At 39.4% G+C, this 15,532-nt stretch overlaps 1 protein-coding gene across 1 annotated transcript in view; it reads right to left on the bottom strand.

The window, feature by feature from the left end:
* Positions 1 to 15,532, bottom strand: part of LOC116575900 (serine/arginine repetitive matrix protein 1-like) — a 287,791-nt gene that overhangs the window by 186,607 nt on the left and 85,652 nt on the right. The window lies entirely within an intron of this gene.

Genomic DNA, 15,532 nt, shown 5'->3' with positions numbered 1-15,532 from the left:
TCTCTATATTTCTGTTCAATGCTATTCTTGGGATTTTTCCTCTTTTATAGAACCCCCCTTAATATTTCCTGCAGTGTTGGCTTGATGGTTGCATAGTAATCCATTTCTTTATAGCAAAAACCTCAGAAGAGTAAATATATCCCAACTTTCTTACCTCGTAAGAGGCCATCAAGACTAATCTCTTACACCTGTTTCTCTTTCTAGACAACCACTCTCTGAACTCTGAGTCCCTATCACTCATCTATCCATCTCCCTTCAGTCTGGATCCCACAGTTCCATGTCCATCCTTTCAAACTCCTCTGTGTCCTCATCTCTGCCACTCCAATCAAGCTTCTGATTCTTCCATTTTCTTGTCCGGGTCCCAAATAAACTAAGGTTGCCTAATCCAATGGAAACATCTGTGCCCTTATCCTACTGAACCGGGTAGCAACATTTAGCATTATTGACTACTCCCTACTTTCTGAAACACTTTCAGTCTTGCCTTAGTGTCATCCACTCTCCTAGTTTTCTTACCTCACTGGCCCTTTATCTTTTTTTTTTTTTTTTTCACTTTCAAGTGAACAGGCTTATCTGTTTTACCTCCACCATCTTGCTCTGAAGCTCTTGAATTTCCTCTTTTTATTTTTTTATTGTGTTATATTAATCACCATACAGTATGTCATTAGTTCTTGATGTATTGTTCCATGATTCATCGTTTGCATGTAACACCCCATGCTCCATGCCATCGGTGCCCTCCTTAATACCCATCACCAGGCTTACCCATCCCCCCAACCCCCTTCTTTTGTTTCCCAGAGTCCATAGTCTCTCATAGTTTATCTCCCACTCTGATTTCTCCTTCATTTCTCCCTTCTAATGAATTTCCTCTTGCTTCCTCTCCTGAGTCCACTTCCTGTCACAGAATATTCCAGAATGAATCCAACACAACCTCATCTCATTTACCCTGATCCTCTGACTCTGCATCCAGGATTTTTTCCACAATGTCAGGCTGCCCCTCAGTCCCTAACTTATAGATAAGTTTTATTTTATGCTACCCTGTATACATCTTTTGCATGAGATTGCTATCCTCCATCTATACCAACCCCCCCCCCCAAATAATTGAGCATCCACCTATACAGCTCCATAAAATACTGGCAGGCAATTCACTGTGACACAGAGAGGTTTATTTTTCCAAACAAGTAAGACAAAACGCTTAGCTTAAAAATAATAAATACATTATACTCATGCATATAACATCAAAAATAAGTTTGTGTTTTCAATTGTTTTCCTTTGCAACAATTTCTTACTATGTCATATTTCAAAACAAAAGCTAGTTTCCATAGGAAAGGAAAACAGATTAAGTCAAATAATGAAGAAAGGAGTAATGTTTACAAGGTTTAGATTTGAAATCTTACATAGTTTTTCCAAAGACACTGATGTTTGCTGGCACTTTACTACTTTTAATCCTGAGCATGAAATTCAAACCTCTATGGAGACAAAACCATATCTCTATTAAAAAAAGAAACAAAAACAATACATTTGTCCCTTCCTGGTGTGACTCTTGGATAAATTTCTTCTGGAACTCTTTCCAGTGTGAGTAAGGTATCTCTTTCTCTAGACTTTTAAAATTGGTTGGATTGCAAACTGTTAGGAAAGAGTCAAGTGACAACTAAAGCAAAATAAGATATGAAGAAAGATACGTTTCTCAAAGCATGTTCCCCTGACAATGCATTGGTTAGTAATGATGTTTATGACAAAGTCTATACTTTTGTTTGGGTTATGAATCATTTATTTATGACCTTTAATAAGAACCAGACATTGCCTCATTACTGTCTCATCTAAGAACTATTTTTGCAATGAATTCTGGTATGGTCTATTTTTTCCCCATTAGTGTGGCATGGTGTGTTAAAAATTAACAGTAGGATTATTAGGTGACCTGTTCAGGCCGGTGTTTCTAGGACTATAAATCTATGGCTAGCAAGTATTAATTTGTTTTTATCAGAAATTTGAACAATCCATAAGAAGAATTACTGATGTAGTCAGATTCCTGATCTTTACTGACGCAGTCAGATTCCTGATCTTTACTGACCATCATTAATCCTGGTACATAGGAAGGAACCACAATGCAACTGTATTCCAATGTTGGTTACTTTAACACTCAGAGGGTACAGACACAGATTATCTAATAGCACATTCATTTGTTACTTGTTCTTGGAATTTAAGGTATATTTTCTTGAACCAAGAGTTCAACTGATTAGTGAACTATAAATAGGGAAGGAATGATCCTGAATGCCCTAAATATTTTGGGGGCAGGCAGACCTGCATTTCAATCTCAGCTCTACTTTGTACCAGCTATGCGGCTTCAGGCAAATTGATTTATCCCTTAGCTTTAATATCTTCTGAATATTGGAGTGCTAACATGTAACCTTAACAAAACTGTAGTTTGGATTTAATGATATAAATGTAGGTACAATATCTGGTTCCCAAGAAATATTAGTTTCTTTCCCTTGAACAATTTTACATTGAGAATCAATGGCTGACTCCATCATATCACAATTGCTAACTGATTAGCTTAGGTATTCTTACAGTATTTGCCTATATGCTGCCTCTAGAGACAAAAAGATTTTTAGAGCTTTGGAGTTCACTATAAAACCCATCTGATGACTTTCATCCAATGGCCAATTTCATGAATAGAACTTGTCATTTATAAATGCTACTGAGTTAAAATTATAAAAATACGAAACCTTTATGAGAAAGAATAATACCTGTGGGCCCCACTAGATTTTTTTTTAAACTAAATTTAGTCAGTTTGTAAGACCCACTGAGTTCACTAAAGTATATGCTTTAGAGCAAAGAGAAGGAAGTAGTTATCTAAACTGAAAAACAAAACAAAACAGTGATGTTGCAAATGCAGAAGAAAATAAGATGAGATCAGAGCAAACAAAAATTCTATCAAAATGTTCCTCTGACTTCACTGATAAGTACATGGTAAATACCACACTAGTCAAAACAATGATATTTCTGATTCAGGCCCCAAAATAGAGAACTGCAAATTAAACTAGGCTACATTCATACAACAAAGTTGTATGCAACCATCAAAAATGATGTTGAAGAATAATATTCAATTTATTTTTAGAAGGTTATTTAATAACATGGAAATATATTAGTAATTGATGATATAAAAAAGAAAGCTACGAAAGACGATGGGTAGCATTCTTTTAAGGGGAGGTGAATCATGAGAGACTATGGACTCTGAAAAACAACTGAGGGGTTTGAAGTGGCGGGGGGGTGGGAGGTTGGGGTACCAGGTGGTGGGTATTAGAGAGGGCACGGATTGCATGGAGCACTGGGTGTGGGGAAAAAATAATGAATACTGCTATGCTGAAAATAAATAAAATTTCTTTAAAATTTAAAAAAAAAAAGAAGAAGGAAAGCATGGAAGGAAGGAAAGAGGGAAGGAAAGGAGGGAGGGAAGAAAAAGGAAGGAAAATAAGAAAGAAGGGAAGAAAGGAGGAAGGAAAAAGGGAGGGAAGGAGAAAACACCAATATATTAATAGTAGTTTACTCTGGATAATGGAAATTCGAGTGACTTTTTATTTTTTTCTAGCTTTATTGAAATATATTTGACATATTATAGGGTGTAAGTTTAAGGTATATAATGTGATTTTATATACATTATTAAATGATTAGCACAAAAAGGTTAGTTAGCATCCATCACCTCATATATTTGTGTGTGTATATGTGTGTGTGTGTGTTGATGAGATTTTTTAAGATTTACTCTCTTACCAATTCTCAAATATTCAATACAGTATTACCTATAGTCATCATAGTGTACATTACATCCTCAGAATTTATTCACCTTACAGATGAAAGTCTGTACCCCAAATCAAACTGGGAAATCACACTCAATTTATTTTATTTCAAAGCCTAACCTCCTAACACTCTCTGTGTAACCTTCAGATATTAGAATAATCATCTCAGCAAGCTTTGCAATAAACTGGCCATAGATGCAGTACTGTATTTAATTCTACACAATTTAAAATGTATCCAGAGGAAAATGCAAATAATTCTATAAAGTCTATTAACTGAGAAAAACAAGAAAAAGAAAGGTTGATTTAGGTTGGAGAAGATAAAACTCATGAAGGACACAAGGAGAGGGGTAAATTGTCTCCTCTTATTGCTGTCTCATCTGCTCTGGTTCCTCTAGGGAACAAGCTTCCCACCACCACTCATGGAAAGACATCTAGCCTCTCATTCTTATTATTGGATTTATGTTGAACTCTCAGTCCTCATGGTCTTTATCACACAAGAGTCTTCTTGGTCTTTGTAGGCTCACCTAGAACTTCTAGATAACCCCTTCCAAGACCATCTCTGCCTCTGACCACACTACCTTCAGCATGATGTTTTCTTAAGTTCCTTTCCAGGTAACACACCAATGAGACCGAGCTGGCCTCAAACACTTCTCTCTTCTTTCTACAATGCCATAATGAGGAAGCCCCTCTACACCACAAACACACATTTTCTTACCTGGCCTTGCTTTAGAGATCAATAGCTAAAACTCACAGGATTTAATCATACTTTGGCTTGTTAAAGAGGAGATATTTCTAATAATTAGACATGTGAATAAAAGCACTGGTGGGGCACCTGGGTGTCTCAGTGGGTTAAAGCCTCTGCCTTTGGCTCAGGTCATGATCCCAGGGTCCTGAGATTGAGTCCCACATCGGGCTCTCTGCTCAGCAGGGAGCCTGCTTCCTCCTCTCTCTCTGCTTGCTTCTCTGCCTACTTGTGATCTCTGTCTGTCAAATAAATAATAAAAAAAAATTTTTTTTCTTAAAAAGCACTGGCACTTCATGGTATAATGAAGACACATCCCAGGAAACACGGTATGTAATATGTATAGTCGAATCCTCACTGTGTGATAACTCAGGTAGCACGAGCTGCTGAAATAAGTACTAAATTTTTAGTAGCTTGAAACAATATAATATTATGTCTCACTCTTGTACTAATCAATGAGAATGTTTCTAGTTGACTGGTAGCCTTCCTGCATGTGATGATTCAAGCACTCAGCTTCCCTCTATCTTGTGTCTCCACTATCCTCAGAAACATGGAGGTTGGTTTGTTGGTTTGTTTGTTTGTTTGTTTAATCCAGCCAGAAATGAGAGAAGAAAGAGAAGATGCTTCTTGACCACCTCAGGCAACAAGTTATGTGTGCCAGATTCCAAGAGTGAGAGCTAGTCATACACCACCACGGAAGTATAAGGGCCATTGGGAAATGCAGTCATTGGCCACTGCCAAGAAGCCATTGCCCAGTAACTACTCCTCACTATGGAAGAAGACAGCAAATCTTTGACAAAGAGCCCATTGGTGCTTCTACCACTGGATAATAAAATAAATGCGATTTAAGTACTGTTTTAACTCTAATTTTTACGGCCCTCAACTTTCATAAAGGCTCAATGCAAGAAATAGCCACTTGTATTTAACTGCAAACTCTTCAAATTTCTAGAGTTTGAAATTTTGATGATAAGCTCTTCTGTTAGGCTCTAAGGACTTGGAGGGTAAGAACTAACTCTTCTAAACTTTGTATGCCTGCAACCTGACACTCTCTCCTGCATGTAAAAGCCATCCAAGAAGTATTTGTTGAGTAAATGAATGGAGCATGGTGTTATCCAGTGTTCCTTACACAAATGAACCTGAATTCATCTCTGAACTCAGTGTCAGGTATGTTTGTGTCTCAAGATAAATTTCTATGTCTATCTGCTCCCACCATATTAAGCTAGTCATGGTTCTGTGAGCATATGATAATGTAGTCCTTCACACATTTGCAGACACAGACTTCTCTGCCTGGATTACCCTATCCCCACATTCACCTGGAAAATGACTTCCCCTCCCTCAAAAGTTGGCTCAAGAATAACCACCTCTTCCCCACACCATCTTACCCAATTCTCCCTGCAGACTTAAATACGTCTTCCCCTGTGCATCCATTATACCCATTATAATTCTTATCCACATTTCTGGTAATTACCTGCTTATTATCTGTCTCTCCATCAGATTATAAACCATCTAAAGGTAAGAACTGCCATAGTTCTTAACTATGGCAGTTTATCCTTATGTGTTCAACATCTTGGGCACTATCTGATATATCAGAGAAGCTCAACTCATTTTTTTTAAATTTATAAATTGTCATTGCTTTAATGTATTCCATGTTTAAATAAAAAACATATTGGTACTTGAAAAATGATATGCCTTCTTCTCTGGCTTCCTTTCCCTCAAACACCCAGTGATCTGATTTGTTGAAACAAATCAGAGGAGACAATGAAAGCAGATAATCCTCAATGTCATATTTAATTTGGAAAGCCTCTCATTTTCTTCAAATTGTAAAACTTGTATCTCTAAACACAATAATGCATTCTTTGTTGCATTACATTATAGTTTCATACTGACTGATCCCTAACTGGATATTAACCAGTATTCTGTCCATCTGATATTCACTTCAGCAGAGATGTTTTTCATATTTTGTACCTGTAATACAATATTTATAAATTTCAAAGGCTCACTTGGCCTCGAACTGAAATCTTTAACTTCTCAGATATTATATGAGAAGGCAGGGGAAAAAAACTAACATTAACTAAAGCCTTGTGGGGTTCTTGATGCTTTACATACTTTATTCATCAAAATCTTACATCAACCTAGTGAGAGATAACATTATCATCAACATTTAGATATGAACAACCTAAGGCTCAGAAAGTATAAAACAACATTAGAGCCAGGATTCAAATTCAGGTGCATGAGGCTCTGTGGTAGGCTGAATAATGATTCCCTAAGATGTCCATAACCGCATCCCCAGAACCTGTGAATATTACCTTATATGGCCAAATCTATTTACCAGATGTGATTAAGAATCTTGAGATAGGGAGACTATTCTGGATTATCTGGGTGGCCCTACGTCTAATCACAGATTCCTTGTAGGAGAGAAGAAGAGAAATTTTGACTACAGTAGAGAAAGCAGTGTGACCATGAAAACAGAGATCAGAGTGATGTGTTCAAGGCCTGCGGGGGTACTCTGGAAGTGGAAGAGGTAAGGAACAGACTGTCCCCGGTAATCTCCAGAAAGAACCAGTTTTGTTGACACCTAGATGTTAGCTTCTCAAGACTTCCTTTGGACTTCTGACTTCCAGAATGCAGGAAAATAAATTTACTTTGTTTTACATTTGGGGAATTTTTTTGTGGCAGCAACAGAAAACTAATACAGTCTCTAAACTTAAGACCTATATAAATCAATTCAATGCAACACATACTCAGTGCATTCCTAAGACCAAGTCTGGCAATACCACTCCATCAGGAAAAGCCAACAACTGGAGCCATGTCAGACCAGATAGAAAGTTCCAAATATGAACCCTCCAAGAACACTTGAGCCATCATTATGACTATTCCAAAGTAAAATCTGGAATTCTTTAGCCAAGTGCTCCAGGAAATATTCCCAGCTGAGAGGAAGGAACAGTGTGAGGGCCAGTCTCTCAGGTAGCCAAGCCATAAAACCTGTAGAACTAAATAAAAAATTTGAACTGAACCCACAAGCCTAAGGTGGCCAACACAAACCTCACTAGAACTAGTTGTACTTCCAGTAGCAAAACACTTTTAAACAAGGGCCATATTACATTTCCAATTCTTGGGTCAAAGCCTTGCATATGTCCTACAGTAGCCCAAGACTGGAATTTACCAGAGAATGAGTAACTCAGAAAAAAAGCTTGCAAACTCTGTGCCTAGCCCAGATGGAAAAACAAGCTACTAACTTTGATGCAGTACAAACTCCAGACCTCATGCCAGCAATAGCCTCCTCCAGGATTACATTTGGCATAAAAATGGAATTATAGTAGTTTGAATTACACATACTTTCCAATGCAAAATAAGCACTGCCATGAACTGAAAGAAAGTTTGTTTATATCTTTTGTTGTTCATTGAGACAATTCTCACTGGCTCTTGAGGCTGCTGTCCAGTGTTACCCTCTCAGGGGAAGGGACTTAAGCAGGAAACCACCACTATGGCCAAGAGAAAAGAGAATCTTCCAAATGAAATTAGCTTTTGTTTTCCTGCCCCCTTTTGATGTTGGTGGATATTTCTGCGTGAAAAACTTTCAGTTTTAGTTTTCTGAAATATTCAAAAAGGTAAAGCTCAGAGGATAAACGATAAGGTTGTCTGTGTGGTAAGGGAAGTTCTGATTGAGGACAAAACATAAACATAAGGAGAACTATGATGGAAACCTAAAGGGATTTTAACAGTAAAGATTTAAAGTAGTAAAAATATTTTATAGAAATCCTTAATGAGGGGTGCCTGGGTGGCTCAGTGAATTAAAGACTCTACCTTCAGCTCAGGTCGTGATCTCAGGGTCCTGGGATTGAGCCCCACATGGGGCTCTCTGCTCAGCAGGGAGCCTGCTTCACCCTCTATCTCTGCCTGCTGCTCTGCCTACTTGTGATCTCTTTCTCTCTCTGTGTCAAATAAATAAATAAAATCTTTTAAAAAAAAAAAAAGAAACCCTTAATGAATAATCTATTCTCAAATTTTAAAATTCTATTTATTCCTTCACCAGTCTCCCTCGATTTCTGACATGGTAGATATAAGAATTGCCAAGTCCCATGAACTGTACTTCATGCTTTAAAACGATCTTGACTATTCCAGATCAACTCTATCAGCAAGTGTCTCCCTAACACTCATTAAAATCAAGTCAATAGGTAGTAATTGAACATCAGTGATCCGTGAATTGGTGTGGGAGATACGGCAGTCAAAGTCAGCACCCTCTCAAGGCTACTAAAGAGAAAGAACGTAAGTATGTAAACTATTCAATGACAAAGTTTTAAATATTGGGTAAAAATAGAAACTCATTACAATGTGGTACACGGATAGACAATACACAATTCCATAGGCAAAGGCCACCATGAGGGTTTAAGGAGAAGGAAATCATACTGAAACAGCAAGGCTAGGAGATTAAGAAACCAGCTGTTTCTATCATGTTATGGTGTAGCTAAAGCACAGTGAGTAATTGGTATGATAGAGAGGGACACAGACATTGGAGTCATATGGACCAAGTTTTGTTTTGTTTTGTTTGTTTGTTTGTTTTTTAAAGGTTTTATTTATTTATTCGACAGAGAGAGTTCACAAGTAGGCAGAGAGGCAGGCAGAGAGAGAGAGGAGGAAGCAGGCTCCCTGCTGAGCAGAGCCCAATGTGGGTTTCGATCCTAAGACCCTGGGATCATGACCTGAGCCAAAGGCAGAGGCTTTAACCCTCTGAGCCACCCAGGCACCCCCGGACCAAGTTTTATACCCTAGCTCCACTACTTGCCAGGCATCAGATCGGGGCAATTACTTAAACGCTTTGTAAAATGTGGTTCAACCGTACCTCCCAAGATTGTACTGAGGTTAAAGTGAGAATGTATGTAAAGTTCTCAGCAGATAGTAGATGCTAAAAATGTTGAAGCCTTTCCCTTGGCAGGAGTTGTTTAGTCCTCAACAAATATTTTTCTGAAATTGTTACGACACCGTTATTCTCCCAAATATGTAGATTTTATTTCAGAAGTCTCCGCACAGGTAGTGTCATGAGCTTTTGTGACTGTCCGATAAGGTATCGGTTTACAGATTGTCGTCACGGACAGCACACAGAGAGTGACTTTCCCCTCAGAAACTCAACTCCATGGGGGCCTGGCTGGCTCAGTCAGTAGAGCATGTGATCTTGACCTCAGGGTTGTGAGTTTGATCCCCACATTAGGCATGGAGCCTACTTTAAAAAATAAATAAAATAAGGGGTGCCTGGGTGGCTCAGTCGGTTGGGCCACTGCCTTCGGGTCAGGTCATGATCTCAGGGTCCTACGATCCAGTCCCACTTCGGTTTCCTTGTCCAGAGGGGCGCCTGCTTTTCTCTCTGCCTCTGCCTGCCACTCTGCCTGCTTGTGCTCTCTCTCTCTGACAAATAAATAAAATCTTAAAAAACTAATTAATTAATTAATTTAATTAAGTCTTTAAAAAAAGGAACCTTTTAATTCCTACCATTGCCACAGGACACAGAGCAGCTACATATTTCCTCAATTCTATGACGCACATTTTCTACATATTAATACTTCTGAAATAGGAATGTGGTTTATAAATGACATCCAAGGAAATTTGCCAGGAATAGCCTTTTAAATAAAACATTGCTATAAATATAGCAGTTTGTTTTACAATTAATGGCATCTTGACCTGGAGGAAATACAGTCATGGCATTAGAAAAAATAGAGCTTCCGTGGAAAATAAAGGTGGGCTCAAGTTTAGAGGCAAAAACCACAGACTTAACGTCATAAAGCTGTACATTTAAAATTTGTCAAAGAATAATTTTTTTGTTTATATATATTACTACAAAAAAAACAATTTTAAGTCACAGAATATGTAACCATCTCCTAGATTAAGAAGTCATGACTGGGCAAGGGAACCAGCACCATATACGGCATATTAGAAAAGAACAAAGCCTTCCAGAGAAACCAACTAGTTATCTGTTCTCTAAGCCTATTCTTTGAAGAAAAGCCGATGCATAGCCTAAGACAACACTACAATTAGTCACCCCTGCTCTATAGCAACATGTGGAAGCAACCACCTGGACAAGAGTAAATAAAAACCCAGAAGAGATGATGGTGAAACACTCATCTCTTAGTCTTACTAATCAAGGTGCACCCAGTGCAGAAGACCTAGAGAATGACATTGGAAGGCCCCCACCCCCACGCCATGGATTCTTCAAAGCGCTCTAAGTGCTTTGTGAATGGTTCTCTGGAACAAAAGCCATCAGGGCAACAAGTAACTTCTCCCAGAAAGACAATTCACTGCATTCACAGAGTTCTGCTGTTGTTTCCAAAAAGCAATACAGATCCTGGTGGTTCAAGTACTTACTCCACAATTGGTGCTGCTGGGTCAGAAGAGATCCAAACAGTGGATCATCCCTCCACACCTCACTTGGCATATGTTACCATATGAAATGTCCAGGATTGGGCATTGCTTAGAAAACTTGGCTAGTGGGCAAGCCAGTCTTCAAAAGGGAAAACTTTGCTGTTGAATGCACACACCGCCTGCAGCCCTGACTCCTACTTTGTTCACAAAACACTGGACAAGCACCAGCATAGCTGGGGAGGAAGCCGAGTGACATCCACAGAACAGCTCACCATGCACACCCTTTTGTAAAGTGTCATGTACTTTGACCAGTCCTCTTACAAGACATATCCTAGAGCCCAGTGCAAGAGAATCACCTACTGGACTCTTCCCAAACCTCCTTGCCATCAGTGTTCAAGACTTCTCTCCTTCCAGGCAAAATGGAACACAAGGTAGATTGTTCAGAATGCTGCCCCTTGGGAGGATTTCCCTCTTCCTCCAACCTCCAGAGCAGATGGTTCTGCTGGTACCTCAGTAGTCCACATCCAATGGGTGACAGCAGAACCATCTGTAAACCGGACTCAAGCTTTTCCCCTTTGTCTGAATGAAGCCAACACCCCATGAAACCCCTGGTGTGGGTTCTACAAGCATAATGGCAAAACCAATAAAAACAATGGAAATGCCCAGAAATGGAGGTTGGTTAAATAAAGCAAGGTATATAGAATGAAATAATATGCATCCATTTTAAATGATGCTATGAATATTCAATAAGATTTTTTTTTTAGATGAAAAGACTGGTTGCTATAAGATTGTGAACATACACGTTAGGAAACGGTGATTATCTCTGACATGCAAAATTATGAGGTGTTACTTTTCTTTTTTCTGCTTATTTGCCTATTTCAAATTGCATACTATGAATATGTATTAGTTTTGTAATATACCTTTAAAATAAAAACATTTGGTAAACAAAACATCGCCAGCCTTCCTGACAACAAGCATGTTTTCAGTATGACCGAAGAGTAATGCTATGGAGAGTATAATAAACAGGCAGAAGAAGTCATCTTCTGCAGAAAATTGCTTAAAATTATTCTTCAAAACATCCAAGGCATCCAAAAGGGACTTTCTAAATTTAGAGATAACCAAGTCGGTCCATGATAAAATTTAATTCTAGTTGCCAAATAAATTTTTGATACAGTAAAAGTATATCTTTATATCATATCCTCTTCTGTAATCAATATAGATGCTATTTTATTAGGATTAAACACATTTACTTATTTGAGTACTATGTGTTTGCTTTTATAACATACTTTTTTTAAAAGATTTTATTTATTTATTTGACAGACAGAGATCACAAGTAGACAGAGAGGTAGGCAGAGAGAGGGCACGAAGCAGACTCCCTGCTGAGCAGAGAGCCAGATGCGGGGTTTGATCCCAGGACCCCAAGATATGACCTGAGCTGAAGGCAGAGGCTTTAACCCACTGAGTCACCCATGTGCCCCTATTACATGCTATTGACCATATCAATGACTCATTTGTTTCAAAGTTCAATTCTAATATTGTTTCTATAGAGAAAATGCAATCTACTCCATATTGATCTACTTTATTATAGTATCTAAAATGTGCTACAGAGGAAACTATCCAAATAAAAATATGCAATGGACTTTTCTTGGCCAGAGCCATAGACTCTCCTTTATACTCCTGTATGAGGGTATTATCTGCAATTCTTTTACTGTGCCCCGTTGAGGTGGCCTCTCCAACAAGTAGACAGCCAATACATAGGCCCACATAAATGCATTTACAAAGTTCATCTTTGTCATTTAGGCCAGAGACTAAAAAGAATATGGTAAAGATTCTAAAAAGAGTTTCTTCCAAAGCATTATTTTTGTGTTTGAGCCACAGTCTTAATTATCCCTCACGGATATACATTCGGTTTCTTTGGGGAAGTGTTGGGGTTATGTATTTAAAGAGAATTGCAACATCAGAAGAAATGACATGCAATTTAGCCAAGGGATTTTTTTTCTTCCACATGATTAATGGCTATTTCTCTCCCACCCATGAATACAGACACTGAGGTTGAAATGGGCATTTTTTATACCTTTCCTTGGGACCACTCTCCACCTAGGGGCCATACATTGACATATATCCCATCCCCATGCCTACAAAGAAGAAGAAGAAAAAGAAAAATTTTAAAAAGAAGTGATTATCATTTCAATCAAATGAAACTTTAAGTGAAATAGCATAAAAATAATTACCTAGATAATTTCTTTCCTATAGTATGTAATATTTTATTTGACCCAGAATACAGTGGGATGCAGGTTTCTTATGTTTCTAGAAGGCTGCCTCTAGTTCCATTCATCCATGTGCTATTACCATGATTCTCCCTCGTAGCAATCCCTATTTATTCACACACAGAACCCTCACTGATTATAGAGACTGATTATAGAGACTGAAACTTTAGGAGGGTCTTCTGCCTCACAAAATCTCCCCCAGTGCTCAGAAATTATATCCTTAGAAGCTCATTTTGGGGAGTCTTAACAGTTCCTTTTCAGTCTTCAACAATCTCACTGAGAAAAAGAGTAAATCTTGTTCCCTAAAACTACTTACATCTTGAGGTTGTGGGGATGGGCTGCAGTTTTGGGGGGAAAGAGCCCAGTGAAGGAAGGAGAGAGAGAGATTACGCAGGAGCAGAAATCTTACAGGAGGACAGACTGCCTCTGACTTCAAACACAAAAGCATTTCTACAAGCTACACAGTTTTTCTACTGCCGTGGAAGACTCGTTTGTGTTCATGTTGAAAACAAAATGATGACAAATAAAAATACCAACGTTGTAAACTAACCACACTATAGTCAGGAAAAGTTAAACACTTCGGTGGAGGGCAGGGGGCAGGAATGGGTTCTGGCTTACTGAGAGCTGGCCGGTGTGTTTTGTTTTTATTGTTCTCCACATTTCCTTCCCCAATTGCACCACATCCTTTACGCTTGAAGCAGAAATTTCTGATCAGAATGTTGCAGCACCTAAGAGGCCAAAAGAAGGACCTCAGAGACTAGCCATCTCAACCATGGGACCATGAAGCAACCACCATAGCCCTGTGACCTCAGGGCCAGAGAGGCTCCCATTCTGGGAAGGAGGCACCCCCGAGGAAGGAACAACATTCCACCCTGCTTCCCACAAACCAGTCAGAGACTCTTTCCAGGCTGATGTCGGGCAGAGCCGGGAAGGAAAGGACCTGATGATCTGTGCCTTTCCACCGCCTCCTTCACTGCCCCTTTCCCGGACTCTCTCAAAACCCACATCCCACACTCACAGTCCACCAACAGACCTAGTACAGTCTCACTTTACCATGAGATGTTGAACACTGGGGAAATATGCTAAGGAAACCTCACTCACTGGAGTCGGAAAGCCATGAAGTAAGGGCTCTCACATGCACGGCTCAACACAGCTTGCACATTTAGCATGAAGAAGGGAGAGTCTCTCTCGACCCAACAACAGCAAGTTCCCCTTGCCTGCTCAAGAGAAGCCACAACCACTTCAAACTCTCATTTTCTTCCAATTAACTTTTGTTCAGAACAACCCCTCCCAACTCCCCTTTCCTCCGTGGTTCTCTGGACTCTCGCCTATGGTTCACCATCCTGTGTTTATCCCAAATTGAGATTCCTCTGCTCTTCCCAGATAAACTCAATTTTCCCAGCTGAATTGCTTACCCTTTTCTTTTAAAGGTGACAACACTTTTTAAAAAAGGCTTCAATACTTCCCTACAAATTGCTAATGATATGATACCTGATCTGTGGAGAAAGATATTTAAGATGGGAGACCTGTTCAAGAGGGTGCCTTCAAAGTACCCAAACTTTTGTCTGTCCACTGGCCCTCAAAAACCTGCGACCCTGAGGGCCTGGCACTGAGGGCTCTTCCTCTAACCCAGGCTTCACTAAAGAGTGCTTTGAGTGCAGTATTTCCTGCTTCAAGATCACCTGAAGACAATTTTACGTGCAGTAGCTGTCTAGGGCTGCCATTACCAAACACCACAGACTCTGTGCCTTAAAGAACAGAAATGTCCCACTGTTCTGGAGGCTAGATCAAGGTCTTGGCAGGTTTGTTTCCTTCTGAGGCCTCTCTCCTTTTGGATGACTGCCTTCTCACTGTCCTCACGTGGTCATTTGTCCTAATCTTCTCTTCTTATAAGGACACCGGTCACATTGCATTAGGGCTCACTCGTATGACCTCATTTTAACTTAATTATCTACTTAAAGGCTTATATCTAAATACAGTGACGTCCTGAGGTGCCGGGGTCAGGGCTTCAACATATGCATTTTGGAAGGACACAATTCAACCCATCATGCTATCCTCCCATCTTTGGAAAGGAATTTCAAAAGCCACAAGGGTAAAACCATTGTTGTGTGATTTAGCCAGAAAAGTTAAATCAGGTCTTCTTCGAAGAGAAAAGGTTCTAGCATCTGAAGTGGGGAAGAGATGTTTCAAAATGGAGAAACCTGTCAGAGATTTTCCCTTTTGAGATTAGCAGCTCAGGAGGACATACACAAAGGAAAAGAAACGAACTTGACCATGAACCTGCCATGACCATACCCAAAGGAAGCTGAGGGGTCTCCTGCCTCGTCAACAGGTGGTACAGGGTGGGGAGCATCACTAAGCTGGATGCATTAGACACTTTGGAC

The sequence above is a fragment of the Mustela erminea genome, chromosome 17 (assembly GCF_009829155.1).
Source record: "Mustela erminea isolate mMusErm1 chromosome 17, mMusErm1.Pri, whole genome shotgun sequence".
Classification (NCBI taxonomy): Eukaryota; Metazoa; Chordata; class Mammalia; order Carnivora; family Mustelidae; genus Mustela; species Mustela erminea.
Note: the sequence above shows the minus strand (reverse complement) of the source record. Positions and strands in the feature narration are given on the sequence as shown.